Below are 7,974 nucleotides of genomic sequence, written 5' to 3' on the forward strand. Positions count from 1 at the left end.
GCTTCCTTGGCTACTATCCCATCCACAAAATATTCTTTTCCTCCTATGGTTCTTTCACTCTCTTGGGTTGATTCCCACTCACGGATTTTGTCAGCTAAGTTAACTAAGAATTCTCATGCCTTTCCTTCATCTGTAAAAGATGTGAATCCCTCAAAACACATCGACTCTATCATTTGTTTAGTTGGGTAATCAATACCCTCATAAATTATTTGACATAAATACCATAAGTCTAGGCTATGGTGAGAGCATTCTTGGAGTAGATCCTTGAATCTCTCCATAAGTTTGGAAAGGACTCACTAGGCTTTTGCCTAAACTGAAGGATATCACTTCTAGGCTTATTGGTCTTGTGAGTTGGGAAAAACTTCTTAAGGAAGACAATTGTTCCCATGAGGTTATGGAATTTGTGGGTAACCCATACAACCATTTCTTAGCTTGGTCTTTCAATACAAAAGTGATAAACCTAAGCTTAATAGCATCATCAGAAAGCTATTGGATCTTAATTAAAACACATAACTCTTCAAATTCTCTTAAAAATAGGTATGCATCCTCAGAGGTCAGCCAATGAAAGTGGGGCAACATAGTGATGTATTGAGATTTGAGTTTAAAATTATTGCCCTGGGCTTGTGGTAGAACTATGCAGGAAGGTTGGACTATTCTAGCAGAGTAGAACCTATCTTTCAAAGATTTAGGTGAAGGGTTTTGATGTCGGTCTCCCATATTGACAAGTTTTAAAGAGAGTAAACGTATAGGGTCACTACTTATTGGATCTCTTCTTTCTAACCAATTTTTAGTATTACGCACCCACCTAACACTCATGTAACAGAAAACTACCCACAACTAGAGTAAGACAAGCACAAAAGAATGGATAGCAAAACTTTTTTTTTATGATTTTTTTGATTTTTTTTTGCTTTTTTAGGAGTTTACCGGTAGGGATCCGGGGTTGCTCAGGTCAATTCCTGAGGTACTGCTACAGGGTGAAACCTGTCTTTATCATACTGTGAGGCATGACAACCTCCACCGATACAACTATTATTACAAGTTGTTCTTCTCAGGAATTCAATAAAAGAAAAGAAAAAACAAAACAAAGCAAACATAGCACTCTGATTTACTAAAAAAGAGCAAAAAATAACATGGAACCGTCTCCCCGATAATGATGCTAAAAACTTGATAGGATTTAAAATGCAACCATAAACGTACGGATCAGTGTAGCTACGGGTCGAACACGGGAGAGCATCCACTTTATCTTTTTGCTTCTTTTAATAATACGAAAGTGAACTGATTAATAATGGTTGTGCTCTAATTTTAACTATCGTCCTAAACATATGTATCTAAAATAACGTCCTAAGCATTCGTCATCTAAGAATTTAAATGTGCAAGCCACGCAATTAAAATTAAATAAATAAATAACTGAAAATAAACACCCCGCACAATTAAAAAAAATGAAGGAAAAAAATGTTAAAATGAAAATAAAGTAAAAGAAAAGGAATAAAAATAGAAAGGCTTACAAGTAGGTTTCTCTACTTAGCCCAAGGGATGCATCATAATATGAGTTTCCCTACTTGACCAGAGAGTCACTCTTACAAGGGTTACTCTACTTGGCTTTAGAGAAATGAAGGCAATTAAAATAAAAATAATAAAATGATAGTTCTACGACTAGGAGGGGCAAAGCCAACATACACACTAGTCATGAACCTTAAGGGAAAGGGTAAGCAATAATGTAATGACTGAAATTAAAATCCTAAATTATGAAAGAAAGGACAGTCGGAAGAGAGAATGAGAGGGGAGAGAGAAGACTATTGAAGAAGCCTACCTACCTGAATCAATGTCGGAACTTGAGAGCTTAGGTAATTTGAGATACTACCAACCCTAAAAATCAGATCTGGAATGAACAAAATCTAAAATTTCTAGGCTTAGAGAAAACAAATCTTGAAAAAAAAATTGAACTTGAAAAGGAGATGCTCCACAGCTCATGATCTTGTCACCTAGATCTAAGCCTAGAACTATAACTTTAAAAATTACAACTCAATTGTATAAATCATAAACATAAAAGGCTGAATAAAAATAAAAGAGTGCTTGCATTAATTGAAATAAAAATCTATTACAAGAGTGATTAAAGCAAAAATAAAGAACTAAAACTAAAGAGAGTGAGAGAGGGAGAGAGAGAGCAATTAAAAAAAAAAATTTGAAGAAGAATGAAGTGTCTCCCCTCCTCTTACATGAATTGTATTTATAGGGAATGGGGAGGTAAGATAACACATTTCTCTTTCCTAAAAGGGAAAAAACCACAATTGGTAGGTGAGATCTTTTGAGACCAAAAGTGTTAAGGTGGAGGAGAGAGAGGAGAGAAATAAACTTGGAGAAATTTTCTATAATTTTTTCTTTTTATTTTCTTTCCTTTTCTTTATTTATTTTTCTCTTCTTTTTCTCCCTCTCTTCAAATCTTCCGCACAACCCTTGTTGGCCGATTTTTTTTCTTTCCCTTGGATGATTTTCCTTCCTTTTAAGATTTGGACAATTTTCCAATTTGATGTGAAAATCCCCTCCATGCCCTCAGTGCTTTAAGTGAGTGAAAAGCAGAAAATATTCAAAAGAATTCTCTAAAAAAAAAGACAACCGTGAGATTCGAACTTGAGACCTCCTGGTGAGCAAGGAATTTCGCACATCATAGCTCACCAACTGCACTAGGTAGTTGTTGTTGGAGAGATATGAAGCCCAATAATGTTTAAGGCCTTTAAAATACAAAGCCTAAGAAAAGAGAGTAAAACCCAAGGTAGCTCCATTCTAAATATGTAAAAATGCATGCTTTACTACTTAGATTTCAAAAATAAATGTGCTCATCAGTTCCTCAGAGCAGAGTAAGAATAAGGTATAGTAAAGGACGTAATACAGAGGTGAAACTGTAACTATCACAAGCACCGACCAACAGCCTACGGTGAATGCAGTAACTCTTAAGCCTGCTCCAGTTGTGATTAAGCCAGGTCTTCCAGCTCAAAAAGGTTCAGTACAGAGGAGGAAATTCTCAAATTTGGGAATGCCCTTGTCAATGTGTTCTGAGAAATTGAAGAAAAAATGCCTCTTTAGTATGATGCTTGCCTGTCCAATTAGCGATCCTCCACCTCCTTGGTACAAGGACAATGAATATTGTTCTTTCCATAATAAAAAGGGTCATCTCACCAACTAGTGTATCACCCTGAAGCATGCAATAGAAGATTTGATTGAATCAGGGCAGATTGAACTGGAATTGAAGAGCCAGCCAAATGTGACTACCAATCCCCTTCTAAATCACGGAACAGTTGGAATGATAGAAAGTGATATAGATGAGAATGATCCTACTCAAAGGATTCAACCCTCACCAAAGATAGGGCGTCTTACTGCCAGAGCTTACAGAGCCTTGCTCAAAGCCAAGCACTCAGAAGAAAAAGAAGAAGAGAATCGGAAGAGAATTGAAGAAATTCGTTCCTGGGAAGATGAAAGTCTCCCACCCTGCAATTTTACACTTCCTCAGATAAGATCACCTTCATATCACCCAGCATCCTATCCTTCATCACCTTCTTTCACCTACCATCACTTTCTCCATCACCTTCATATCACCTAGCATCATACCTTCCATCATCTTCCTATCACCCACATCCTCCATCACCTTCATATCATCTACCATCACTTCCTCCATCACCTTCATATCACCCAACATCATACCTTTCATCATCTTCCTATCACCCACATCCTCCATCACCTTCATATCACCCAGCATCAAACAATCCATCATCTTCCTATCACCCACATCCTCCATCACCTTCATATCACCCAACAACATACAGTCCATCATCTTCCTATCACCCACATCCTCCATCACCTTCATACCATCCAACACTAGACTATAGTGTCCTAACTCGGGAAGGATTACCATCACCAGTTATTGCCCCATTTCCCTGTCTTTGTCGCTATTTCACCCAGAACCTTGCTACCTACCAATTTCATATAACCCTTATCCTTATCCACCACCGCCAAAATACTTTCCCATTAATGGATGGTTAGAAGAAGGGATCCAACATCAGTGTTCAAAGGTAGATTGGCCAAATGGAACTTCTTGGACTGATATGTTAATGGATCCATATACTCCCACTCACTCCTTTACCGGATCGGTGAATCTCATAGATAGGGAAGAAGAGTCCCAGATTGACCCTACAACTCTTATTGTACCAACAATAGAAGATATCACGCCAGACATGATCAGGGCAATGGTGGCATTGACTATTGGAGAAATGATCTCAAATGAAATACACCTAATCCATATAGGTGGAGAGAGTGATAGTGATACTGAAACAATGAATACTATTGGAGGAAATGTGCCTGATGTGGATCCAACAGATATCATTCTCCCAATTTTCCCTTCTAATGATGATTCAGAGGAAGAAGAAGATGGGGATGAGGATCACTTAATCCATATAGGTGGAGAGAGTGATAGTGATACTGAAGAAATTTATGAAACAGTGAATGCTATTAGGGGAAATGGGCCCAATGTGGATCCAACATATATCATTCGCCAAATCTTTCGCTCTGACAATGATTCAGAGGAGGAAGAAGACAGGGATGAGGATATAGAAGGTGATCAAGAATCAAGAAATGAAGATCTAGAAGGAGATCTTGTTGAAGAAGACGAAGATGAAGAAGAAGGTCAACAATCAGAAAATGAAGATCTAGAGGAAGATTTTGGTGAAGAAAGTGAAGATATTCAAGAGTCAAAAAGTGCATATTTTGAAATTGAGTTTGAAGAGGAAAGTGAAGATGAGAATCCCTCCTACGACAATGTGCTCTGCTTACTGAACCAAATGTGTGAAGATATGTTAGTAATTGAGAAAATATTGAGGAAAGTGGTAGTCTGGCAAGAAATTGTCAAAGAAGTTTGTGAAAATCTTAAGGTTAATTTCAAGGATGAACCATTTGTTAAAGGGCTTATTCTGCACTTGAATAACATTATTCAAATAGTTAAAGCTCAGGCTATCGACATTTCGGGGGGTCCTCCAAGTCCACTATCTGCATATGAAGAAGGGATTGAAGAACCTATGGTAGGCATGATTGGTGATATAAACAATAAGGATGAGAGTAAATACCCTTATAATATTCTCATCAAAAAGAGGTCTAAAGGATTCAAGAAAGTAATGGCCACTAGAAGTGGGAAAGACTACAATGCCAAGGGGTTGATAGTGGAACAACCAACTGTCACGGAGATAGGGCAGTGTAGCAGGCAACCACAACCTGAGAATCAAGTATTGAGCCAATTAAAGAAGGTTCAGGCCAACGTCTCCATTTGGAGGTTGTTAATGGCATCTCCCGCCCATAGGGAAGCTGTAGTAAAGTCCCTCACCAGTGTGCAAGTACCCATAGGGATGGATTCGTCGCTATTATCTCAGATTATGGGAGTCACGCATATTGTTCAGGCATTGATGTTCTCTGATATAGACTTACCTCTAGAAGGTATCAAGTATACCAGAGCTCTGTACATCACTGTGGAATGTAATATAAATACAGTGCCTCAAGTCCTTATTGATAATGGATCAGATTTAAATGTTCTACCCGTGAGGGCTTCCACATGTATAGGCTTTAATCCAGATCAATTCAAACCTTCGGCTCAGTTCATTAAGGCTTACGACAACACCAGAAGAAATTTTGTTGGAATTCTCACAACAATGGTGATAATAGGGTCAGCTGAGTTCTGTGTTGAGTTCCAAGTGATAGATATCCCCGCCTCCTTCAATATGCTTCTGGGTCGTCCGTGGCTTCATAAAGCAGGGGCAGTGTCATCTACTCTACACCAGAAAGTAAAATTTATCTATAATGAGAAGGTAATTACTATTTCTGGAGATCCTCAGTTAGTCAACACAATGGCTAACATTGAAGTTGGAAAAAATAAAGAACAGGAGGTGTGTCTGAGTGGCTTTGAACAAGAAAAAGTTTGTGCTTCTATTGTTGAAGAGCCAATGAAGGAAAACTTTCTAATATCTTATGGGGGCATGTAGAATACCACTGTTGGTCAAATGATGAAGCAGATGCATTATTTTCTTGGAATGGGATTGGAAAAATACCAGCAAGGACCCACAAGGTTGCCTGAATTCCCTCACGTTACAGGAATGGGCGGTTTAGTGTTTTCTCAAAAGGAAGAACAAAATATGTTAGAAGATATAAGGAGGGCCCGAGGTGAAGGAAGAGCCTATCAAGGGTTTGAAAATCAAAAGATGCTTGTAATGGCAAGAAAGGAACCCTCTTACAAAAAAAGGGTTACAAATTATCCAACTATAGAGAGGTACTTTGTAAAGGCAGCAGAAGGTTTTTCCAGTTTTGAGGATCTTGACTTTCAACCTAACAAAGAAGCAAAGAAAGCAAATTCTGAGTTTGAAGTCATTTATCAAGATCAGATTGATTGGATCACCTATGAGCTGGAACGTCTACCATTTAAGGAGGATGGTAAAAACAATGGTATCAGTGACCTCTTTGAGATAGATGTGATTGCCACAACTGAAGAAGAATCTACAGTTAACCCTGCATCCCTGTTTCGATCATCACAAATTCTCAAGTCTCATCTTACACTGAAAGAAGTTTGGCAGCATAAATTAAGAGCTACCTGGCGTCTCAATCTTCCAGTCGAGATACGAGCTCACATCTGTTCTTGCCTAAAAGATGTATCTGGAGGAGCTGAGAAAGGGGAAATATCGCTCTTTTTATGGGAGCAATTCATATGTTAGAAAGAGAAGAGCTAGAAGGATAAATATCTACCCTTACTGTGCTAGAAGCAATTGCAATGGTTACATCAAAGATGGAGGTCAACGGTGTGACCGTGGCAAGGGGATGGCCTCACATAAAAGGCTTAAGAAGTTAGATTTTCTAGAGCGAGGGCTGAGTAGCCTGGGGCAAGGTGCATCCCTCAGAAAATTTGGGTTTATAGACCATGAGATTGATCAACTTGTTTTTACCACAAAAGTGGCAAGAGTAGGCAGGCTAAATCTGAACTCTTCTGCCAAGAGAAACTGGGGCATCTTCAGCTCCATGAAGAAGGTGAAAGTAGTGGTGTCAAAAAAACCCTTAAGGTAGATGTTATTGCCACTAAAGAGATAGAGGAGGCACCAATGCCATATCTGCTAATTCATCTAGCCCGCAAACCACTGCTCAACTGGACCAGTGCAGGATATGACTTCAAGCTCACTAAGACTCAGGGTCCAATCGGTTCTAAAATCACCACACAGTACACTAAAGATTCCCTTTCTGTTGTCGAGTCTCCTTTTACTTGTACTTTTTCTGAATTTCCTTCTGTTAATGAAATTCTGCACTTTTAGTATGTTGAGTCTGTGGTCTTTCCATCTATCAATGAAAATTCTGATTTCGAGTATGATTTGTCTCTTTCTGATGATGATCTTAACAAAATAACTAATGAATATCATGAATTGTTAAAACAATCTAAAGAAAAAAGAGCTAAACCTATGAGTGAGGACACTCGACTCATTAACTTAGGATCCGATCAATGCCCTAAAGAAATCAAAATTGGTGCAACCCTAAATGAAGAAACCTCAAAAATGGCCAGTCTGTTAAAAGAATTTGTAGAGATTTTCACTTGGTCCTATGAAGACATGCCTGGGATTGACCCAAAAATAGTGCAGCATCGACTCCCTATGTATCCAGATGCGAAGCCTATCAAACAAAAGGCTAGAAGAATGTGGCCTGAATGGAGTGAAAAGATTAGAGAAGAAGTAATTAAGCAATGGAATACAGGATTCTTGCAAGTCATAAAGTACCCCGTCAGTTGGCCAATATTGTTCTAGTTCCAAAGAAAGATAAAGTCAGAATGTGTGTGGATTTCAGAGATTTGAATAAAGTCAGTCCTAAAGATGACTTTCCTTTGTCTCATATTGAAGTATTGGTTGATAGTACGGCAGGACATGCCTTGTGTTCATGGATGGGTTTTTAGGATACAACCAGATCAGC

At 38.4% G+C, this 7,974-nt stretch overlaps 1 non-coding gene across 1 annotated transcript; it reads left to right on the plus strand.

The window, feature by feature from the left end:
• Positions 1-231: 231 nt before the first annotated feature.
• LOC122063359 lies at positions 232-337 on the plus strand. The gene has a single exon (XR_006135309.1). It is a non-coding gene; the product is annotated as a small nucleolar RNA R71 (small nucleolar RNA).
• Positions 338-7,974: the final 7,637 nt, after the last annotated feature.

The sequence above is a fragment of the Macadamia integrifolia genome, unplaced genomic scaffold (genome assembly GCF_013358625.1).
Source record: "Macadamia integrifolia cultivar HAES 741 unplaced genomic scaffold, SCU_Mint_v3 scaffold1299, whole genome shotgun sequence".
NCBI lineage: Eukaryota > Viridiplantae > Streptophyta > Magnoliopsida > Proteales > Proteaceae > Macadamia > Macadamia integrifolia.